This window comes from Montipora foliosa, chromosome 5 (assembly GCF_036669935.1).
Source record: "Montipora foliosa isolate CH-2021 chromosome 5, ASM3666993v2, whole genome shotgun sequence".
In the NCBI taxonomy this organism is placed as follows: domain Eukaryota; kingdom Metazoa; phylum Cnidaria; class Anthozoa; order Scleractinia; family Acroporidae; genus Montipora; species Montipora foliosa.
The window spans coordinates 34,989,830-35,013,591 of record NC_090873.1 but is presented as its reverse complement, the minus strand read 5'-3'; the positions used below and the strand labels follow the sequence as shown (position 1 = coordinate 35,013,591).

The following is a 23,762-nucleotide window of genomic DNA, read 5'->3' as shown; positions in this document are numbered from 1 at the left end:
AAATTTTGCCGGAGTTTCCCGGCAGCTGAGTCCTTTTTAGCGCACGGTAAAGGGACAAAATTTAAAGCCACAGTCATTGGAGTAACAGGCATCAATACGATATAATGGCCTAGATGTAAGCACGTCTGCAAAACCTGTGTTGCAAGTAACCTAATTTCTCCTTGTCCTCGGTGTCGATGTCATCCATCTAGTCAACTTAACTGGGGACTGGGTCATGAGTCATGGCGATCGGACGCCTTTGCTTAAGCTCCCGCTCAAAGGTGGATTCTGCTCCTAAGCCTTTATACCTTTAGTGGGGAACCTTGTAGTACCTTTTGGTATTGTTTTTTTTTTTCTCTTGATTTCAATAGAAAGTGAAGTGCATTGTATTGGTAGAAAACGATCTAAGCGAGGGTCAAGTTCTTCGTCGAATGATGAAAGAATGGCCGCTCTTACCCGGCCTGCCCAATTGATGAAAACCACAAATCCATATAATCGATATCAATCAATATAGTCGATAATAATTAATCGATTAATATCGGAAATCGATAAAAATTGATCACCAAAAAAACTGTGAGTATCGATTTTCATAGATTTTATCGATTTTTCTTGTTTCATTTCAATTTCATTAAAAAACGTAATGGAGGCTTTCAGACTCCGATTTCTGCAATTTTAATCGTAGCCCCACTGGCACGTTCAAACCACCTCCACGCCTATATGGCCCTGCTGGGTCTAGACCGCAAACGGTGCTGAAAGAAACGAAACATTACATGCTAAAAATCATCAGTATAAAAGTCGGGTACAAAACCCGATACATATAGATTACTTCATGGTTGGTGAGTGCGTACGATTTTTATTCAAGAGTTGTGAAGGATCGCGTAAACGAACAAGTGAGCGAAGCGAACGAGTGAGTTTAACGATCCCTCACAACGAGTGAGTAATAAAAATCGCACAAACGAGCCAATCATGAAGTAATTTGTTTATTATATAAGTACAGAGATCATAAAGTTAACGAGGTAAGTGTTAATGGTGAGGCTATCAAACCACCGATCGTGAACAAAAGCCCTAAACAAATAGCAAAATATTTTTGAAATAAAAGAAATCTTTACCTTCCATACCTCGCTTAATCTGAAGTATTTTTGTGGAGAAAACTAAGCAGTAAAAGATCAAAACCTTGAAAACCATACACCAGTCGGCCGCCATGTTTACAAATCTGTGCACAGGCCACCCGCGCCAAAGTTCAACATCATATTAGCCAATCAAAAGGCTGATACGACAATTTTTCACTAGTGAAAATAACGATATAGGCAATCAGAGCGTCCATACGTCGTTTTTCACTGTGAAAAAAATAGTATGGCTTCTCTAGCGCAAAGAGACTATATTTATCTCGATCCTTTTGGAGTGTAAATCTCGGTACGTATATCATAAAAAAGCTTATGTTCTGGTGACCATTAGTGTTTTTTGGTGGGGGGGGAGGTATAAATTTTATCGAGATTTATTATTCCGATTTGAAGAACTAAAGAGGAACTTGACAAGAAAAACATACCATTCGATAGTCGCTTCAAGAAGCCATAGGGGTTTTACAAGTTCCGACCTTTTGAATATGTCCGAGCTGTCCTTTGCAACTCACCACGCGCAAAGCCTCGCCACGGCTACCAAGAAATGTTTCACCTGCCGTTACAGTAAACCCACACTCATGGTACCCTTTTACAACACATTCTATTAAGACCACCTCTCCCCAGGTAATCTTCAAAGTATATTCTGAAGTGGATACGCGGATACGCAGTGGAAAAGACCACCCCTTTCCTAGTAATGTCCTACGTATATTCGGAAGTGGAAACGAGGATATGCAGAGGAAAATACCACCCCTCCCCAAGTAACCTTTTAAGTATATTCTGAAACGGATACGCAGTCGAAAAGACCACCTCTCCCCAAGTAATCTTCTAAGTAAATTGATTTGCGTCATATTTTAAAGATCGGCTCAACAGGGTGAAAGTTGGCAAAGCTGCTGGTGACTGGAATGTGATGAAACGTGGATGCCCTCAAGGATCCTCCTTTGGTCCAACACTGTGGAACTTGTACCAAAATGATCTGTCGTATCACGTAAATGAGATTGCAAATGTAAATATGTATGCTGATGACCATCAGATGTATATAGTTGGCAGCGATATGTCCATTATGTGTACTGATATGGAAAAGGAAGGAAACTCTGCCCTTAAATGGTATAAAGACAACTATTGTCATCTCATATGGCATTTCTGTAAGGCGTCGGATACAAGAAAGGTTGAAAGAATTCAAGAGCGGACACTAAGGATAGTTTATAATTCACATTCAGAAACGTATACGAACTTATTAGATCGTGCTAAACTACCAAGCCTTCTTAATAGGAGATTGCAAGACATAGTTATACTCATGTACAAGGTTAAACATAGGCTAGTTCCTGATTTCACTTGTGATATTTTCAGTACTAAGTCTTGCAAATAAAATTTTAGAAACCAGGGCCGGGTTCCTGAAAGGTATAATAACTCTATTCCAGGGATAAATGTGCCTTATTTCAGGCACATTTATCCCTGGAATAGGGTTCATTACACCTTTCAGGAACCGTCCCCTGAATTTTGATATTCCAAGATTTAATTCTGTATTGTATGGTAAACACTCTCTTAGATATCTTGGACCCTTTTTACGGAACAAGCTAGATAAAAACATCACTGAAACGAGCAGCCTATCTAAGTGTAAGTTTCATATTAGATGTAAGGATCTTACTGAACTGATAAATGGCAACAATTGCCCCGCGTGCGTAATTTGTACCTCTTAAAGTGTGCCGGAGTTGTTAGAATTATTTTGATTATTTTAGCATATTGTAAGTGTATATATAATTTATAGCTTATTTCTTATTTGTTAGTTATCATAGTATTCATGATTTATTTTATCTTTATTTTGTGTCCCCAATTAGCGTCAGCTAAATACATGAACACATGAATAAAGTTCATCATCATCGTCATCATCAACAAGATTGAAGTCTAATTTTTCCCAACAATGTGCAGTAAGTCAAATAGTATATAGCATTTAGGGTTGGGAAACCTAGAGTATACCTTAGTGAACTTAATGCAAATGTTTGTACATATATTTTATTCATTTATATTTTGCAGTCTTAATAGTTTCTTCCAAATTGCAATTCACTGTGTTGTAGACGGTGCAATTATTGTGTGAATAAACACCATTATTATTATTTTGTCATCAGTATAGTTATTACACTTCCATTATGAAACAATTAATAAGGGATAATTTTGCATTACGGTAATGTGAAATGTTGACTCGCCTATAAACGTACCGCTAAAGTAATCGCATACTTCATCTTCATTAAATATGACAATTGTTTAATTTATGAAATATTTTCTGTCAATCTGGTCTTCGTATTTATTCTTTTTGTGTTTTTGTAAAAATATTCAGAAATAATTTTGGTGAATAGTTGTTATATATTTAAGCAATAGAGGACATTTTCCGTGTTTACATAACCTCATCTAAACTCGAGGGGAAGTTGGGAGAAATCGAGATAGTTATAAAAACCCGTACCCTGGGTGCCAGATGACTGTTCTATTTTTCTTTCGCGAGGAGCGAGCAGTTAAAACGGGGAAAAATACGAACCTCTGGTCACGGCGGTTTAGAATCTCACTTCCATGATTTGTGATTATGAACACAGTCGCTGATTGGTTTTAATAGTCAGTGACAGTGACAATCTAACACTCAATTTCACTGGTTGAACGGCGATGGTGCACCCCAGTGGCCACAAAACCGGTTTTGAGCGCAAGGACTGCTACAAAAACAAACTGGCGGTGGAAGGTTGTGAATTCGAGCCAGTATTTAGAGGTTTGCACAGGACAATACACAGCAAATTCTGTATTTTCGGAGACTTTAGAATTGAAACCTTTTCAGGAATTTCATCAAGCGTAATGATGTGTTTGTGGTCCTGCCAACTGGATGCTGCAAATCTTTGATATTTCAACTTGTACCGAAAGTTCGTTCGAATTTGCATGATCGTGGATTCATTATTCAAAAGCTTCTGTCGTAGTCGTTATTTGTCCCTTGAATGCCTTGATTGATTCGCATATCCTAGAGCTGAAAGAAAATCCGAAAACCGTGAACACTAGAAATTAGCTAGTCACGCGTGAGAAAACTAAACCGCAGCCACGATCGGTAATTAGTTTGTGGTTTTCATGTCGCGTTTGATTGGTTGCTGCACGATGGGAACTGTCCAAATCAAACGTTCTATTCCCAAAGGACTTGATTCGGGTACCACTTTGACAGCACTGTAGAAAACCACTTTGGCAAGATATTTTATTTCGAATTTGCATGGAAGTGAGATTCTAAACCGCCGTGACCAGAGGTTCGTATTTCTCGCCTCTCCGTTTTAGCCACTAGCTCCTCTCGAAAGAAAAATAGAACCTCTGGCACCCAGGGTAGAAAACCCGAGACGTAATGATAAAAACAGATAAATGCGCGCTGCACACGAAAAGCAATTTCATCATCAACTCAACAAAACGTCTGGAAATTGCCGCACCTCCAGCTGAATCTTCCATGTCCAATCACTTTCATTTTCTTCCAAAAGGCGGCAAAAGATGGCTGTAAGGTGGAATTTGCCATATATAACGATCTCACTTCATTTGCATATGTCGATTCGCTGCAGCTTTTATTGAAAGCTGTCATGCCATGTTAGCCACAAACGATTTTGACGGATATTTCCTCAATTTTAGCTATCACTAAATTGGTTAATACCATCTTATTTCAAATTTATGCGCATAAAAATACTAAGTTAATCACCATCAAAAACAGGTGATGCTACTGCATGATCCGGACCTTCAGTTTTTAAAGAGTTACCATGGCCAACCAGACTTGCATTGACATCTTGGGCTGTTTTACCTTTCCTTAAGTTTGGAAAACATTCTAAATTCGAGCTTTTCTACCTGGATTTTTTAGAACCAAAACGATTTGCACATCATGTTTGCAACCTGCGTCATGGTCTATTGTGCTCATTAGCCACCTTAATATATTAATAATTTCTTTCAGAGTTGTTAGTTTGGGAACCACCATAAATAACACTGAGAACTACATTAATTGTAAGTGCATGTTTTACATACTCTTAACGCAGTCGTCCTTTAATTCTATGCACAGGCTTACTTATACCTTCTGTACGCGTTCCTCATTCTTGATTAAAACATTTCAAATGACGTCAATCGTTTTTGAAAAACTCTCAACGTATCGTCAAACACAACCATTTCGATCCCGTGAAGTCTACGGAAGTTGAGTACATTGTCAACCTCTTTACGGAATATTTTCTAAACGAATTTTTAATTGGCTCAACCGGCAAATTAAACCGGGTACTCTAAATATTGAAGTTATCATGGCCGACCAGATCTGCAGATACTTTTTGGATTCCATTCGACCAATTGTTGAATCTCACAGAACAACACTATTTTCGCTCTGTGTGTTAAACTTTATTTTTTCTCCCGTGGCAACATTTGGAAATACTCTGGCTATTCTGGCGTTGAGGAAAACTTCATTGCTGCCGGCTAATATGAGGAAATTGTTTCTGAGTCTTGCTCTCTCTGATCTTGCCGTGGGATTGTTCGCTCACATAATGCTCGCAGTGGTCTTCAATATGGCAGTCACGGACAACTTTCACCTACTCTGTCCAGTGACTTTAATCTTTTGCAACGTTATTCTATTTCTTCTAGCGGGCGCATCGTTCTTGAATGTTACCGCCATTGCTGTTGACAGACTTCTTGCTGTTTCTCTTCATCTGAGATATCAAGAGCTTGTGACTTCCAAACGTGTTACTGTAGCCGTGGTTGCAATATGGCTGACAAGCTGTACCTCTTTTTGTGTTTTCTCTGCCACTTTGAACCTGAATATTCCCCTTGCTTTTTTATCAGTCGGATTTCTGTTGACAACAGCTGCATATTTTCGTGTTTACAAAGTGGCAAGATATCATCTGAATCAAATTCATGATCAATTTCAACAGCAAAATTCGCAGGCAGTGGTGCTCCTCCGAGAACGGAAGTCTGCCTCTAATGTTATATATATTTACGCTATATTTGTGGTGTGTTATCTTCCACATTTTTTCTGTTACATTTTACTGAGAGCAGGTAACTGGCGTAACTCTGTCTTGGCAGCCTATTATGTCACAATCTTTGCCGTTCTTCTTAATTCTTCGTTAAATCCTTTAATTTACTGTTGGCGCTACCCAGAGGTTCGTGGAATTATGAAACGTATCTTGAAGAGAATTTTCCCTCTTCCCGGAAGATAAAATATAAAAAAAAACTCCACTTAATGGAGGCTTTTTTCACTCTGAGGTACTTATCTTCCAGTCTTAACGTTGTGTATTTGTGCAGCTTGTTTTAAAGGATAATGAGTAACTGGTTTATCGAGGCTGACCTCTGATTGATCTGAAAAGAATGAGGAGCGAAAGGACGAGGAAAATGGAGAAAAAACGAAAAACTGGCTCTCAATATGCACTGAGGAACCTGACGGTTATTAACAATGGACAGTCTTTCGATAGTGGCTGGATGCAGAAATCAGATAAAAAAGTGATCACGGACGAAAAGAAAGCTAACTGACAAATAAGCAATGTTCAAAGAAACGAGTGGCTTAGGGAAGTGAGTCGGTTTTGCTAAAAGTATATCAGGACTCCTTCGGCCAAACCATCAGTTTTGTAAAAAGGAAGGATCCGTTTTTCCACACGTTGGCCATGTGGCGCGCCTACAATTCAACAGATTAACTATTCTAGTGCAACTCGAGGAAATTTATTCTCATGTCAACTTAGCAAATCGATAGTTCGTTTAGTAAAGAGGAAAACTGTAGACTGTATTAAGATAAACTAGTTTTGCAATGCTTATCATTGTAATTGTACAGAGCTATTAAACTGATCTAACGACGTTGAAGGACTAAACCCAGCTGTGTTGAGAGAGATTCAGTTGAGCTGGATACTCATGCACTAGTTTTCCACACCGCCTCACATGAAAACATGGCGGATCCATCTCCCGATTCATGGGGTTTAAAGAATTCATAGGCCATGTCTCGCCTTGTAGAAACCTACATTGAGGATTCCTTTTACAAAACAGTGAAAAGAATGGCTGAAAGTGGAAAACTTGAAGAAAGAAACTAATTCTGTCAGTATCGACCTGAAAGACAAACTCAGAATTACAGACAAGAAATGGCCAGTGACTGCTCAGTGATGATGACAGTAAAATACTCGACGAATAAAATTCTAGCCAATTCACATTTCAGCCATTGGACTCCGTGGAAAAGACAAGACAATTTTTTAATTTTTTTTAATTTTTTAAATTTTTAAAAGGAAGCTAGTGAGCAGCACACAGCAACTGCTCTTGTTAAGTTTGTTCATTATCCGACCGGTTTCGTCTGATCAAACAGACTTCATTAGGGATTCTAACAAGATGTCTAAAGGGAACTAGTTTTATACATGAAGTGATAGTACAAAAGCACGTTCCAGTAAGGGTGTGAACAGCAAGACACCCACAAGAAATACGCGCAGGATGTAACGTAAATCCCGCGTAGAAAAGGTGTACAGTATAATTTTAATTTTGGGGCTCACGATTTAACGTTAAATCGTGAGCCCCAAAATTAAAATTATACTTTACAAAATGATACTTTACACCTTGTGGATTTGGCTATGCCATTTTCAAGATTTTCCTATTCACTTTTACGTACTTTCGTCGAAAGAGCGGGGTTTAACCGGCACTGTTTAATTGAAATTAATTGGGTTTTTTTTTCGAAAGCTTCCGCTCACTACCTCTCCTTCTACGATCTCGCATATTTTATACTGAGTTTATTATCTTGTCAGCTTCTGTTCTAACTGTAATTTTTACAGTTCTGCAGGGAGTTCTTTTAAGCACGACCAGTTTTTACACGGGGCACCACAGGGAAGCATCTTGGGTCCGGTACTATGTATAATTCACTTCAACGACATGCTCACACCGCTGAAATTTTCAAAGATGATCACTTATGCTGATGACTCTGTAATTTATACTTCGTATGATCCAAAGAAGCCTCAACGAAGATATCAATAATGTAAGCCATTTGTTCAAAGAGAACGAACTGATAATCAACCTCAAAAAAGGCAACACTGAAACTATGCTCTTTGCATGGAGCTGCGAAAAGAGTCAGCCTTCAAGGAAAGTAGCTTACTTACATCAACGATACGTTTGCCTATAACTATACTTGGGTGTTGATCTGGACCCAAACTTGAACCTTACACCACATTTTGATAGGATGAACAAGAAAGCAGCAGGCAGAGCTAACCTTAGATGATAATGTCTGGGATTAGTTGTTTAAAGTAAAACAAAAACAAAAACAGCAGTAGACTAGTAACCTTCGTGGCATGATTATGGTGGTGCAGCGAGAATCCCCTTACAGAAAGGGGTTCCACCTCACTAACGGAAACAAAAATCTCTAGTAAAGTGGGTAAGTAGGGGAAATAATAATGTGTGTGTGGACGGTGATTTGAGGTAAAGTCATAGCCAAAAATTAGTCTGTAAAATGAGGAAGAGAAATTCACGGAGCAAACTCTCAACCTCACAGTGGAGCTAGCAAAACAAAAACAGACTCTGTGTGAAATAAAAACTTTAGTTTCAGAAACAACCAGATAGTACATGTAAAGTCTGCATACGAGCCTAGAAGGCCCATCAGCCCGGAGCTTATCCTGGTTTCAGTAGCATGAAGCGACTAGAAGTATTTCTACTCCCCCCTGGAAGGGATGCCAGTTCATCTCAGAGTTACCCCCAGTATTAAATTCGCTGGTACCCATTTATACACCCGGGTGGAGAGAGGCACTGTGAGAGTAAAGTGTCTCTCGCCTACGAACACAAGACAACGTCTCCGGCCAGATAGTACATGTACAAGAAACTAAATCAAGTAAGTGGGATAAAAAAATATTTGAACATGAAAATTATTTGTTCTTAAAAAATAAGAATAATAAATAAGAGAAAATTCTTACAAGAAACCTTCGTTCTTAAAAAAACACGAGAAATGGCAGCTCCAAAACCCAAAGAAATCCCGTGCAAAATGAAACACAAGTGTATTAAGGCAAATCCAAGGAACCCAAAGGCAAAGAAAAGCTGACCGCGACACCATAAGGCTAATAAATGGCTGCGAATCTTCAGGGGTAGAGTGCAACCGAGCAAGGGGGTTTCTAGTCCAGCGCTGGACCTCTACCCGACCCCCTCATGCCGAGTCAAGAAAGGAAAAAGAAAAGAACAAGCGGCAACCCAGGAGAAAAAACAACACCAAAACCGTGGAGACTGACGTGACCAAAACTGCGAAGCCAATCAAGCAAAAATGGAAATAACACTTGACAAAAACACGCTTACCACATGTATAATATGATTACTGAATAGTTAAAAATAAAGAAAAAAGGATACTGGATACATGGAAGAAAGAGCTAGCAAAAATTTCTCTTCTCTCCAAACATTTGAAAAGTCTCCAGTAAACGTCAGCCTTGCTTACGACAAAAGAATTCAAGTCATTCAAATACGACCAAAACTGTACACATGGCCTGGGTGCGAGATATGAGAACGAGTCGGTCTGGGAACCAATATGACAAGGGAAACACCCAATGCAATAAAATACTACTACAAAATGGGGATTAGGAAGCCAAAGAAGGGGACAAAAAAATGGAAGCCCAAGTGAGATTGTGTTGCTTCTTATACAGGATGCACTGCATGCCGGACTATAGTCATTCGTTCTCCTGAATGGTTCCAGGAGAAAATTCCATCAGGTGTATAAATCATTCGTTCTTTTGGATGGATCCAGGGAGAATCCCATCAGGTGTGCAAATCATTCTTTCTATTTGATGGATCCAAGAAGAAATAACATCATGTGTATAAATCATTCGTTCTTTTGGATGGATACAGGAAAAAAACCATCAGGTGTACAAATCATTCGTTCTTTTGGTTAGCTCCAAAAGAACGTCAGGTGTAAATTTAAAAAAAGGAAACAAAAAACTAGAAAATGAAATATCCATAACTAATTAATTGAAAACATAAATAGATAAATAAATAAATAAATAATAAAGTAAACATTTTTTATATCTAAGGTCGTGTTCTATTGGGATCAACCGTTTCAATTGGTTGATTTGGTTGGGTTTTTTCATGTTCTATTGGGAAAAAACTGTTTTCAGTTGGTTTGTTGATCAACGTTTTCAACCGGCATCAAACTAGGTTGAAACGGTTGAAAAAGCATTGGCAGAAACCGCTGTCGTTTACGCGAGCCATTTAAAGTCGGCCGCTAGCTCCTGTCCTGTTGCTTTCAGGCCTCAACTATTTCCAGGAGTTACCGCGTTTCAATCGAAAATGGTTGGAAAAGTGTTCTATTGGAAAACCTCAACCGCTTCAACCGAAACCGGTTGCGGTTGAAACAGTTGAACCCAATAGAACACGGCCTAAGAAAACCTTGCGGCTCGGTTACATGCTAGGGGCCCGTTTCCGTGCATACGCGCGGCCTTCAGAATGCAACCTCGGTCCCATGGTCCTCTTTCTTCCTCCCTTGAGAAAGTACCCAGGTTGCAGCTGGTCACGTGTCTGCTAGATTTTTGCCGATTTGATGGGAGGGGCACGATGGTTAAATTTTTGTCTCCACTGAACTCAGCAGGGAGGGGAAATTAAACATCGCGCGGTGCGGGAATATCCAGTAATTTCAAACAAATTAATTATCCTCCGTACTGCCACTACATCTTTCCTCAAATTCAACGCTTTCAGACAAATTACTTGTTTTACTTTAATCACGATTGTATCACTCGAAAGCAGCACAACTTGAAATCCAACTTAAGAACGTGGGCCAAATTTGGAAAAGAAAAACAATCTGTTTCACCCTAGATAGAACTGAATACTGTTGACAAAATTAAGTCAACGACCCACCCTCCGAGCGCATTTCATTTGCAGTCATAGGAACTTGACCAGCCTCAACCAGGGTACTAGGGACCTTTAGATTCAGGGACGAGGACGAAAAGGTGTACGAGATTTGACTGACCGTTTTTATCGAAAATACTTCGAAAATTTATGACCCGGACGATTAATCTTACTCTTTGTTAGCAGTATAAGTTGCTCCGTTATTCTCATTGCTGGTAACTGAGCCTTTTTGCTGATCCAAAAATGGCGAAACTGCTACCGTGTTGTTGACTTGTTTTGACACGACGACATTTTTGCCAAACTTTGTATTACAATGTCTGCGCAATGACGACGGTATCACTTTTTTCTCGCCAAAATGACGCTGGTTTGCGGGAGATCATTGTTGTTCTAAGAGAAAATTTCGAACTCGTAGTCGTTCTCGTCCTAGAATCTAAAGCTCTCTACTTCCTCGAGGGAGGAAGAAAGAGGAGCCTGAGAACGAAGTTGGGTAGCGATGTTGCCTTGGGTACGCCTACTCACATGCCTCAAGTTCCCGACAACCTCCAAAAAATACTGAGACAATGTGGTATTAAAATTAAAATACTATCTTGGATGTCTAACTACAAAGGTAGAAAAATTATGTTTAAAATGAGAATCTGTAATCAACGTCTCAGCAATAAGAATGTTTCAATGAGTGAGACAGCTCAATACATCCGGATGTGTCACTGTTGCTGCTGCTGCTGCTGCTGCTGCTACAATGCCTTCCCTGAGCTCTGGTCTGGGCAAATGGTAAGGATTGGAGTGTTATCTGGTACCTGCTTGGATTGAGCGCCTCACTGTTAGGTGGTTTTCTGCTACCATCATCTCCTCCGTCTCAACTGCGACCAGGTTGCAATAGACCACTTTCATAAACAGCGACCTCCTTTACATTCTTTTGTCTTTATGTTGATTAGACCTACTGCCCTCATTTTGAAACCAATGTAATTTTGAAATGTTTTCATTGTAACGAGGCTAGAAAGGCCTATTAGCATTAAAACAGAAGAATATTTTATTTGGCCGCTATTACAAAAGAGGTCTATACTTTTAATTCTTCTAGGCAAGCTCCACAGCCGATAAACAGCTCAGCTTCCACCAGATGCCGCGATCCAGCATCCCATTCATGGACTTGTTTTTGCGGCTGCTGAAAGACCTCACACTCTGCCAACTGGTCATCATTATCATCAATAATATCAGGAGCACTATCCTCCACATTCCGCTTGCAAGAACATTACTTTGCTTCCTAGATATCATCAATTCACTACGCTCTTTATCTTCACCACTTGTGTCAGTTTTCGGCAGCACGTTACTTTTGCTGTAAACGTGTGGGACTTTCGCGGCCTCCCACGTTTTCGGATAATTGTGTTGCATAAAGAATGTAAATGCTCTGAAAGTTTGGGGCCACTTGCGTCTCGTGTCAAGTGGCTGGATGCGTAATTATGGCTATTTAGAAAAGTTCACCATGTTTACTCAAACGTATTACTAAAGATTAGAATGTCGTCACAATACACAAACAAGATTTGAAAGTTCCGGTCTCCTAAAGGTTAGTCCATAACATGCATGAAGATACCAGGTATACAATAAGCCAAAGGGCATTCTTGTATTCCCCATTTCTCAAATCGCTTAATACAATAGAGTTTGGCGGTTCTTTAAATAAAAACAACAGAAGTTATTTACTCTTGCGACTGTATTATGCTTCAGTGAAGTGGATATCCATTGTTTTAATGCAATTGTAAAATCATCAATAATTCACAAGAGTTATGACCAATCAATAGGCAGTCATTAAGTCACATGTGCACCTCTGTAAACCCCAAAACAAATTAACTGTCTGAAATCACGAGGAGGGATTGAACAGGTAGCAGGGAAAGGCTGGGGTTGATGAATTATTAATCAATTGTATTAACTCTTAAATACAGACTCCCACTCAGCTAATTAGTATCCATTAACTTTTAATACAGATCTTTACTGATTAAAATGCCAAACGCCATGGAGATGTTTTTATCATGAATTTAATTTGATTTACCTGTTTCGAGCTGCGCCTTTTTTTTCACTCTTGTATTTTCCCAGGCAGTAAAGGCGTTCACCGCCCCTTTTGTATTGTAGTATTTCGTATTTTTAGATGCCGTTTCAGACAACAAGGCAATTTCGTCCTTCTCAGTTTCCGGAGGACGAAACCGTCCTGTCGCGCTTCATCAGTGACTGAAAATTACTGTTAGTTTCATTGTTATCCCATGAACTCTCTCCTCTGGGAGTACTTACAATGTCAGTTTTGGCATTCATGTCCAATAGACCTTTTCGGCTTGTACATTTTGTTTTCCCATAACAGATCATGTGATAATACTCAGGAGGCTTGATCCTTTGTTTTGTTCATTAAAAAGAGTGCATGCAGGCATATTCATGCTTGCATGCCCTCATTTTAATGAACAAAACAAAAGACCAAACCTCCTGAGTATTATCACGTGATCTGTATTGGGAAAACAAAATGTACAAGCCGAAAAGGTTTATTGTTGTTGTTATATATTGTTGTTCAATATATTGTTTCATTTCACAAGAACGATAAAATATTCGCATCCGATCTGTATGGGCGTTTACATAAAACCCCAAAATGAACTGTATTATGGGATTGGTGAAAATAGCGAAAACTCACTTAATCATTACAGTCAAACCAAGTGAAGCGTACCCCTCAAGATTGCATTAATGAACTGATTATTTGAAACTTGAACCCGCTAGTCGTTTCAAGAATGCAATAATGAATTGATTATTCGAATATTGAACTCGCTCGTTCGATCCAAGAATACGGCTAACGGGTTCCGTTTCCGAAAAATCGATTCAGTATTGCATCCTAGAAAAGACTAGTAGGTTTGAAACCTACTAGTCGCAACAGTGAATTAATTTTTCGAAAACGGAAGCCGTTAGCGAATTTAGCCGTATTCTTGGATCGAGGGAGCGAGTTCAATATTCGAATAATCAATTCATTATTGCATTCTTGAAACGACTAGCGGGTTCAAGTTTCAAATAATCACTTCATTAATGCAATCTAAAGGGGTACGCTTCACTTGGTTTGACTGTAAAAGAAAACGCTGTAGCTAGAAAGTGTAATTTGTGATCATCCTGATTAGCTCAAATTGATATTTTTCCGTCACGTAGCAGAGTGTGAGCGGCAGGCGCTTGGAATACCACGTGATCGTGGCTTGTATTTGGCGACCGTTTAGCGAGTGAGGCATTCTACGGTTAGCCTTCGCCGCGTGCACAAGTTCTGTTTGTTTTGTTTTGTTATTTTGTTCTATCGAGCTGAATTAGTGTTTAATGCCTTCGTTAGGCGGTATATGATAGCGTTCATTTACATTGTACGGTAGTGTCTGTCAATTAGAATTCCCTAGAACCCCGAGGGTTGCACCACTGCCTTGGTCGGGGGTACAAGTTCCCCGCTTTTTTCCACCTGCTGGTTTTTTTAGGGGTTTTCGTGTCCCATGTATCCTAGCTTAAGTGTCCGGTTGAGTAGTGGAGGCAAAATACAGCACCTTGGTGTAACCTACTGCAACTTGATGGAACCCTGATTTGAGCATCATTCAAAGATGAAATACCGAAAAAGAAATAAAATTTATTTCCCAAACGGAAATAAATGGATTTATGCTGAGTGCTCCGTTAGTTACTTCCCATATTGCAGTTGGGGCATTCCTTCATCCGGGAATTCCTCTAGATCTTTTATCATGTACACCAGCTAGGCGTAAGCCCTCTTTCTCAAACGGATTTAAGTCAAGATCATTAAAACCCTGCCCCACCCGCCCTATTCTTCTATATTTGGGTATTTTCTAGATTACCATGTTGATTTTCAATAAACGTTGTAGCTCACCACGGCTTGCCCAAAATATCCCAAGCAGATGGAGTATTTGTGTCCCAGCAAATGGAGTTCGCCCAAAGCAACGCCTTAGGCGAGGTGAATATAATACGAATTCGAGGTTTTTATTCACCGATATTCACCGAGTCTGAGGTTAATAATTATTTTAGTATAATGACATAGGTGATTATTTGAAAATATGCATTTTCTTCAAAACAATTAATTTCTTCGTCTGTCACCTCGATAAAACAGCTTGCGGCCATTTTGAAAAAACCGCTTAGGTGATTATCGGGTAATCATCACCTCAAGGGCAACCAATCAGCACAGAGAATTTTCATTAATCTCCTATGTAATTAGTATGGGTTATTGACCAAGCGTGAGGTCAAGATGACTTGATATTGGCCAAGTTCTTTTTTTGCGTGTTTATGGACCGAGACGAAGTCGAGGTCCATAAACACGCAAAAAAAGAACGAGGCCAATATCCAGTCATCTTGACCGAACAATCTTGGTCAATAAAGGATTTATTATATGACTTAAAACACCAAAAAATGATCTTTGATCTTGCGGGACCAAGCGAGAAATCCCGAGCGGGCAGTATCGCTCCATCTTGCCCGCTCGGGTAGCCAATCAGAGCGCGCGATTTGGTTCATCTTGCCCGCTCACGGAGCTAGTCATATAATAAGTATGGGTTATTGACCAAGCGTGAAGTCAAGATGACTGGATATTGGCCAAGTTCTTTTTTTGCGTGTTTATGGACCGAGACGAAGTCGAGGTCCATAAACACGCAAAAAAAGAACGAGGCCAATATCCAGTCATCTTGACCGAACAATCTTGGTCAATAAAGGATTTATTATATGACTTAAAACACCAAAAAATGATCTTTGATCTTGCGGGACCAAGCGAGAAATCCCGAGCGGGCAGTATCGCCCCATCTTGCCCGCTCGGGTAGCCAATCACAGCGCGCGATTTGGTTCATCATGCCCGCTCACGGAGCTAGTCATATAATAAATAGTATTATTATATGACTAGCTCCGTGAGCGGGCAAGATGAACCAAATCGCGCGCTCTGATTGGCTACCCGAGCGGGCAAGATGGAGCGATACTGCCCGCTAGGGATTTCTCGCTTGGTCCCGCAAGATCAAAGATCATTTTTTGGTGTTTTAAGTCATATAATAAATCCTTTATTGACCAAGATTGTTCGGTCAAGATGACTGGATATTGGCCTCGTTCTTTTTTTGCGTGTTTATGGACCTCGACTTCGTCTCGGTCCATAAACACGCAAAAAAAGAACTTGGCCAATATCCAGTCATCTTGACCTCACGCTTGGTCAATAACCCATACATATTATATATGCAGCATGAAGCATGAAAAAAAACAGAATGAAGAAAAAAGGCCACCATTGTCGCATAGGCAGTAAATAAATCCATCATTGTAAAGTTACAAGTAGGCATAACTTTGTTCAAAATTGTAACCGATGAATGCTGCCTTATTTACGCGTGGCAAAGACTTCTCAAATCCGGCATTAGTAAAAGATGAAAACTATAGCTCTCAATTGACTCTTTCAAGTGTTTTCAACTTGTATTTAAAATGCTTTGATTGATTTTTCCAATGCTTCGGTATATATGATTGCTATCACTGTCCATGTTTCTTTTTCATGATATGAGCTATGTCATAGATTTTTTTTATGAAAAAGTCTGCTTGGAGAAAGGTATAGAATTAAATCTGAAATGGCGAGCTTTTGTTACCTCGAAAACTGCATAGTCACCAAATGTGTTTAGAAGCTGATGCGCGCATCGCTCAATTTCAGCAACACTAAAAACACGCGTTGTAGCACGCTGTGATGCATGATGGCATAGGAGGTACACGTGCGGACGGTGAGCGGAGCGGAGTAGGAATATTATGTAACTTGTTAGCCCTCAACTTGTTAGCCCTCTACTTGTTGAGTATCTCTACACGTGTTATCGCTAACTTATGGAGTGCCTTCGGCAACTGGCGAATTAACGTTATTGGCAAAGGTAACAAGGAATTTATCTGCAAAGCCCAAATCGTTTATCGCTCGTATCGCTTGAAGTGATAATTTAAAAGTGACGAGTGCGAGAGAAACTTTTCGGGGAATAGAAATCCACTCTGACACACTTTCGGTTGACTGTTCTTTATTCTGAGACTTTACTTCAGTAACCACAACAGCAACAACTAACTTTCTAATACAATTACGTGTACAGCACTTTTATACTCTTTAACACCGATTTGTCAAGTCCGTGTCAATCATTCGTAACACCTACCAAACAAAACACGCTTGTGAAGTGCTACATTTAAATTTACGAGCATATCTAGCCGTCCGATCTTTTTCAGTTGGGTTTTCTCATAGGTTCCATCAAGGGTTAGGAAGCACAACACAAAATCAGAAATATAAAAGCTATAACAAACACCCTACAACACTCGGTTTAAAAAGCAGGACTCGACGAAAAAACAACTTTCGAAAACTTTTACATCTTCAGTTCCCACGGCCTGCTCCCGTCTGACCTTCTAGTTCAGTCTGTAGAGCGGCGGAGATCTAACCCGAAGGTCGTGGGTTCAATTCCCACCCTGGTCAGAGTTTTTCTCTGTCCTTGAGTGGGCCCATTTCCATCAGTAGGGCTAACGCTCTCATGGTCCATATGGAATAGAAATCGAGCACTTCACATTACACTCTATTCAATTAACTTTCGAAAACAGTTACATTATAAAACGAGACCAAATGATTGAGAAAAGGAATGACCGGCCAATTTATAGATTACCGAGACTTTTTTTAAATCCATAAATCATTTATCAACAAGAGGGAAGGTGCTGGGCAAAGTACGTATACACTTAGGATAAGACGTCTAGTAAGTATTTCACGATCTAGGCAGCGCTTATACGAACGCGGTTTCACATCGACACGGTTTCATGACTTCCCTGAACCGCGTCAAAATCGATGCGGTTTGGAAGTGTTTCCAGGGAATTGTTTTCGCCAGAAAATCAAAGTCGTGATGGCATAAGCGAGCGCTGCACTGCGTGCTAAATTCACCATTTTGAATCGAACAATGCAAAAATAGTAACCGTATTCAACTTGATGCGGTGTCGCTGATTACAGGACAGATGAAACCGTATCGTTTTAAAAACGCTCCGCTTTTGGCAGCGTTTTCAAATCGACCCGGTTTCGCCAACGGTCTCGATCGGTGTCGTGTAAACGCTGCCTTAATTAGTTTTGAAAAGGTTGTTAAAATTGCCGAGACTACGTGTCACCGGAGTGTCCATAGTGCACTTTCACAAAACTGATGGCCTTACTGAAACCGTAAATCATCTAATACGAGTCTTCAGCAAGCAGCGCGCAAAATAATTTGATGAGGATTTTCTTTTGAAACGCCAAAATGTGTTTAGAGAAGAACGGATAAATTTTGTGCGAAGCAAAAGAACACGAAGGTGACAAAGACAGACTCCACGGACCATCCGAATAAATTGAGCAGAATGCGAATTTGTGTCGCGCCAAATTGCTTATTAACAGCGAGGAATGATAAATGAATTAACAATGAAAAAAGGAAGAGCAAAAGGTCGGAAATTATGCAGAAATATCGCAAAAATAACAAGTACAAAATTCTCGCCGTTGAGTTCCGCAAATAGAGCAAGAATCCGTCATAATTTTCAAGAAGAGATTGACTACGTGAATCAAGCAAATATCGCAAACGGAATAAGCAATTTGATTAGCAAAAGCAAAAATTATTGTTGACAACAATGAATAAATCTCAGACGAAAGAAATCTAAGGAAAAACACGGATCGAAGTGACAAAGTTCATCTTTTCGTCGTTTTATGGTCAATCGTTCCTCTCCAAAGCTTGTGCTATTTTACTTTTGGTAAAGATTTGTTGAAAAATTGTCTTTCTTTGCTCTGGCCATTCCGACACCCCACTAACGGGGAAAATGTTTCCCGATACGGCATCACGTAACAGTTCATTTCAGTCAAATATGTTAATAGTCGTAGGCGTCGGCTCAGCTGAAGCTTTTCTGAGGCAAGGAAAGCTAGTATTGCCCGTTCCAGAACTTCTTAAACAATTGCTTCTAACACTTTTAATTTCTTCTTCTTACTTAAGATCTAGCAGGTTGAGCGACAATCCAGTGTTCAGTTGGTCCCGAAAAGAAACGGCTTCTCCGCAATGTCGTCCGCACAAACGTGACGTTTAGTAGTTCTCAAATTTAAAGTTCCTGGACGCACCATTTTGAAATCTGAGATTTCATCAAAAGTTTTGCGCGAATAAGATTCCGAGTGCTTTTTCACTAGGTTTCTAGACGAAAAGTATTTTCTAGCAATACAAAACGATCCAGCAGCTAATACACAATACTAAACGACTTGGACATGAACCTGTCAATTCTAGAGAATCAATGCTTGCAAAGAAAAGGAAGCCTTACATCATAAGTTATTCCTCGGGAACACGGAATATTTTCTTCAATGTGCTCTTCATAATTTGACGAACCTCTGGATACCGCCAACAGTAAACTAAAGGATTTAATGACGAATTGAGAAGAACGACAAACAAAGTGACTTCATGGGCTGCATACATAGAATCAGACGAGTAACTTGTAGTCTGTAAAATTAAACAGAAAAATCCTGGCAGATAGCAGGCAATACATATAATATAAATATACACAACATTCAAGGCGGACTTTCTTTCTCGGAGAAGCGCCACTGCTTGCGAACTTTGCAGCTGAAATTGATTTTGGATTTGATTCTGATGATAGCTGGCTACTTTGTAAACACGAAGGTACGCAGCTGTTGTCAGCACATATCCCATCGATCCAAAAACGACAGAAATATAGCTGCCCAACGAGGTGACAGTAAGACAACTTGACAGCCAGATTGCTACTAATGCTATCATAACACGTTTGGAAGTCACAAGTTCTTGATACCTCAAGTGAAGAGAAACAGCGAGAAGTCTGTCAACAGCAATGGCGGTTACATTCATGAACGATACGGAAGAGAGAAGATACACTGTAAGGTAGAAAACAGTTAAAGTTAATGGACAAAGTACATCAAGGTTAAAGTTTTTCGTCAATGCCATTTTAAAAACCACTGCCAGCGTCAATTGAGAGAACATTCCCACTGCAAGATCAGACAAAGAGAGGCTTAGGAACAATTTCTTCAAATTAGGTGGTAGGAATGAAGTTTTCCTCAAAGCTTGAATAGCCAAAATATTTCCAAATGTTGCCACGGGTGAGAAAACAAAGTTTAACAGACACAGCGAAAACAATGTTGTTCTATGGGCTTCAGCAAGCTGTCGAACTCCATCCAAGCGGAATCTGCAAAAGCCTTCGGTCATGGCAAGTTCAATATTCGCTGTATTCCGTTTCGTTCAGCCAAGGGAACGGAATTTTTTTCTCTCCGGCTGGTTCACGTGACCGAGTCAGTTGATAATGTAATCAACTTCCACAAATAGTGCAGGATTATAATCACTAAATGTACATGTGTAAACACAATCATGTTCTACTTTTGTCATGGGACGTTGAGAGTCATTAGGAGGAATCATGTAGTTAAGTTTGACAAACAATTAAGTGACAAATTGATCCTTCAAGAAAACAATCTTGGGGCTCGGAATCGCTTTAAAGGAGTATGAAATATTTAAGTAAAAAAAGCTCTAAACACCAGAATTTACAATAGTCATAAGAGCTGAAATTCGCATTTTTAATGAACAGTAAGTGTAGCAAGGTTTCATTAGGCGGAAGGAACTAGTTTTATACAACCAACATTAAATTGTTTTGATTTTTTAAGGGAGGAGAGGAGTGAAAAATGATTGTTGTGGCTTTTTTTAAACTCGATTGCAGTATGACAAATAATTAATCGCTTGATTTTTTTTGCCATGGCGCATTTCTCTTTCGGCAGCCTATTCCACAAAGAACTGCTTTCATTTCATCTCCAAAATTCAAAATAAAGCACTCTATGTAACCCAGAAGCGTCACTGAATGTTTGCTCTTTTTGTTACATGAATTCAAGGGGTCCACTTTTAAGTTAAACCAAGACCCGATTCACACGGTACCGGACAAATCTTCTAACGGTTGAAAATTCGTGCATTTAGGGGTTCATTTCACACGGAACCACGCCAAACGTACGAAAATTTAGACGCTTCGCAGTATTGAAAAATTTGAATGCCTAAATCGGGGGACGAATTTTTAGACGGTACAACCATGTTAGCAAGCAGTTGATTTTTTTGCGTGTGACAATTTGCTTGTTTTGGTTTAAAATATGGTGCTGATCGTTTGGTTGAAGAAACCTCCACACTCTCACACTTGTGAGAAACAAAATGGTACATATTTTCCTCTGCGGTAATTCATTTGGCTGAAGAGACGAATTTTTTTTATGATAATCAAAGGACTTCTTTAGAGTACTGTCAAGCCTGACGTCTTGCTTTTAATTACACTCTTCTTTTCATAACATCTAATTTGAACACTATTATTATTATTATTATTATTATTATTATTATTATTATTATTATTATTATTATTATTATTATTATTATTATTATTTATTTTTAACATCATGTTCTGGCTGTTATTGCCGTCTTTTCTTCTGTTACGGGAGTCATAATAAATGACCAAAGGTTAACAGAATTATCTCTTCTTTACATTTCCAAACTTTCCTCAATACCCTTGCAGTTCCCAACAAGGCCGTTTTTTGCATTACACCAACATTGAATGGTATCCCTAACTTTTCAATCCACCCATCAAATCCTTTGGTGACACTTCCAAGGGCTCCTACCATTTTGAGTTTCCACAATCTTCCGAGCTCCCTCTTCAAGTTCTGGTATTTTTCCACTTTTTCCCTTTCTTTTCCCCCTACACTTACATCAGCTGGTACAGCAATATTATTATTATTATCTTGTTTTCGCACATTGGATTTCCAATGGAACTTCAGTACTCCAGGAAGCTTGGTGACAATAAGTCTCCTCAAACTTCTAGGACCCTCCTAAGAATCCTTGCCGTGTTCAGAATAACACTCTTCTGAAGCTCGTCTATCTTGGTCTCTATACCAATATTCTCTAGTCTCCTCTTTAAATCCTTTGGAACTGTTCCAAATGTTCCGATTACTATGGGAATTACCATTGTTTTCATTTTCCCTAACTTCTTCAATTCTCTTGCTAGATCCTGGTATTTTACTACCTTCTCGACTTCTTTCTCCTCAATAGGGCCATCATATGGTATTGCAAAATCTATTATTTTGCAACATTTATTTCTCTTTTCAACAACAATCATGTCCGGTCTTCTAGCCTCCATTAAGTGATCAGTCTGTATCGTAAAATCCCATAATATTTTACATCCCTCATTCTCTAGTACTGGTTCAGGTACATGTTCATATCACTTTTCATTGACAATGAAACCTTCCTCTTTACAAACTTCCCAATGGATCTTCTTACCCACCCAGTCATGTCTCCTTTCATACTCCTTTTATGTTAGTTTAGGTCATTCACTCACAATATGATTTATGCTTTCATCCACCTTTCTACCCATTCGACATTTACTGTCCTCTTGAGTTTGATATATTCTAGCTTTCATCAGATTCGTTGCAAGCGCCTGTTCTTGTGCTGCCATAATAAGACTCTCAGTCTCCCTTTTTACACTTCCTTTCTTTAACCAAAGCCAGGATTCATTCCCTAATATTGCTTCCGTCTGTCGTACAAATTGTCCGTGCAAAACCTTTTCCCTCCACTGTTCGTTTCTTTCGTTTTTCTTACGTATCTTATACTCAACCTCTGTAAGTTTCATTATTATGAGCACCGCTGATCTTTCTAGCAGCCTTTATCAGTCTTTCATCACTATCATTGATATATCTCTCCAACCAAAAGGTAGCAGATTCTACACAGTCTTCAACAGTAAATGGTCCCCGTCCACCTTCTTCTCTCGGTATGTAGATACGATCGACATTACTCTTTGGATGGAGACCATTATGCACGGTAAGTAATTTTCTGGTCTTTCTATCTAGATCTTGTAACTCTGACTTTCTCCAGTCCAGGAATGCACAGAATATCTCAGGAGAGGAATAGCCCAAGTGTTGATAGCTTTGACAAGGTTACCCTCATTACGTTTCGTTTCTAAAATCTTCCGTACCCTCCTTTTATATTCTTTGGTTACTGTTTCTTTCATCTCCTCATGCTTAATCCTGTCAGCTTGTGATATACCCAAATACTTGTAACTATCACCGTCTTTCAGTCCTTGTATGGTTTTGTAGTCCGGTAATTTTATACCTTCTGATTTAACAACTCTTCCTCTCTTCATTACTAATACAGCACACTTTTTTATTCCAAATTCCATCCCTATATCTTCACTAAACACCCGCACCGTTTGGATTAGGGAGTCCACCCCTTTTTCATTCATGGCGTAAAGCTCTAGATCGTCCATAAACAGGAGATTGTTGATTCTCTCTCCATCATCAGAGAATTTGTATGTTGGCTCGGCTTTTCGTAAGATGTGAGTCAACGGTATTACATGTAGTGCTATCACGAATAATGATGGTGACAGGGAATCCCTTTGGAAAATTCCTCTAATGATTGAAACTTCCCCAAGTGATGCCGATCCACACACTAACTCAACTCTCCAATTCTTTGTGCTCTCCTCTAATAGTTTCCCGATTTCTTCATTTATTCCAAGCATCTTAAGACATTCTAAACTCCATGAATGCGGGATCAAATCAAATGCCTTTTTGTAATCGATCCAGGCTGTTGCGTGATTTTCTGTCTAGCTTTTACTTCCTTTAAAATCATTTTGTCTATAAACAGTAAATCATGCGTTCCTCTCGCTTTCCTTCTACAACCTTTCTGCTCTTCAGGTAGCATCATTTCTGAATCTAAATATTCATAAATCTCATCAGCGATTATGCTTGTCAATAGTTTCCATGTTAATGGCAAGCACGTTATAGGTCTATAATTGTTGGCAGCTGTTCCTTTATCTTTATCTTTCTGGATCAATACAGTTCTTCCCTTGTTCATCCACGATGGAATTTCTCCTCTCGCA

At 39.4% G+C, this 23,762-nt stretch overlaps 1 pseudogene; it reads right to left on the bottom strand.

The window, feature by feature from the left end:
* LOC138002644 (uncharacterized) overlaps window positions 1-23,402 on the bottom strand; it is a 188,063-nt pseudogene extending 164,661 nt beyond the window's left edge.
* Window positions 23,403-23,762: the final 360 nt, after the last annotated feature.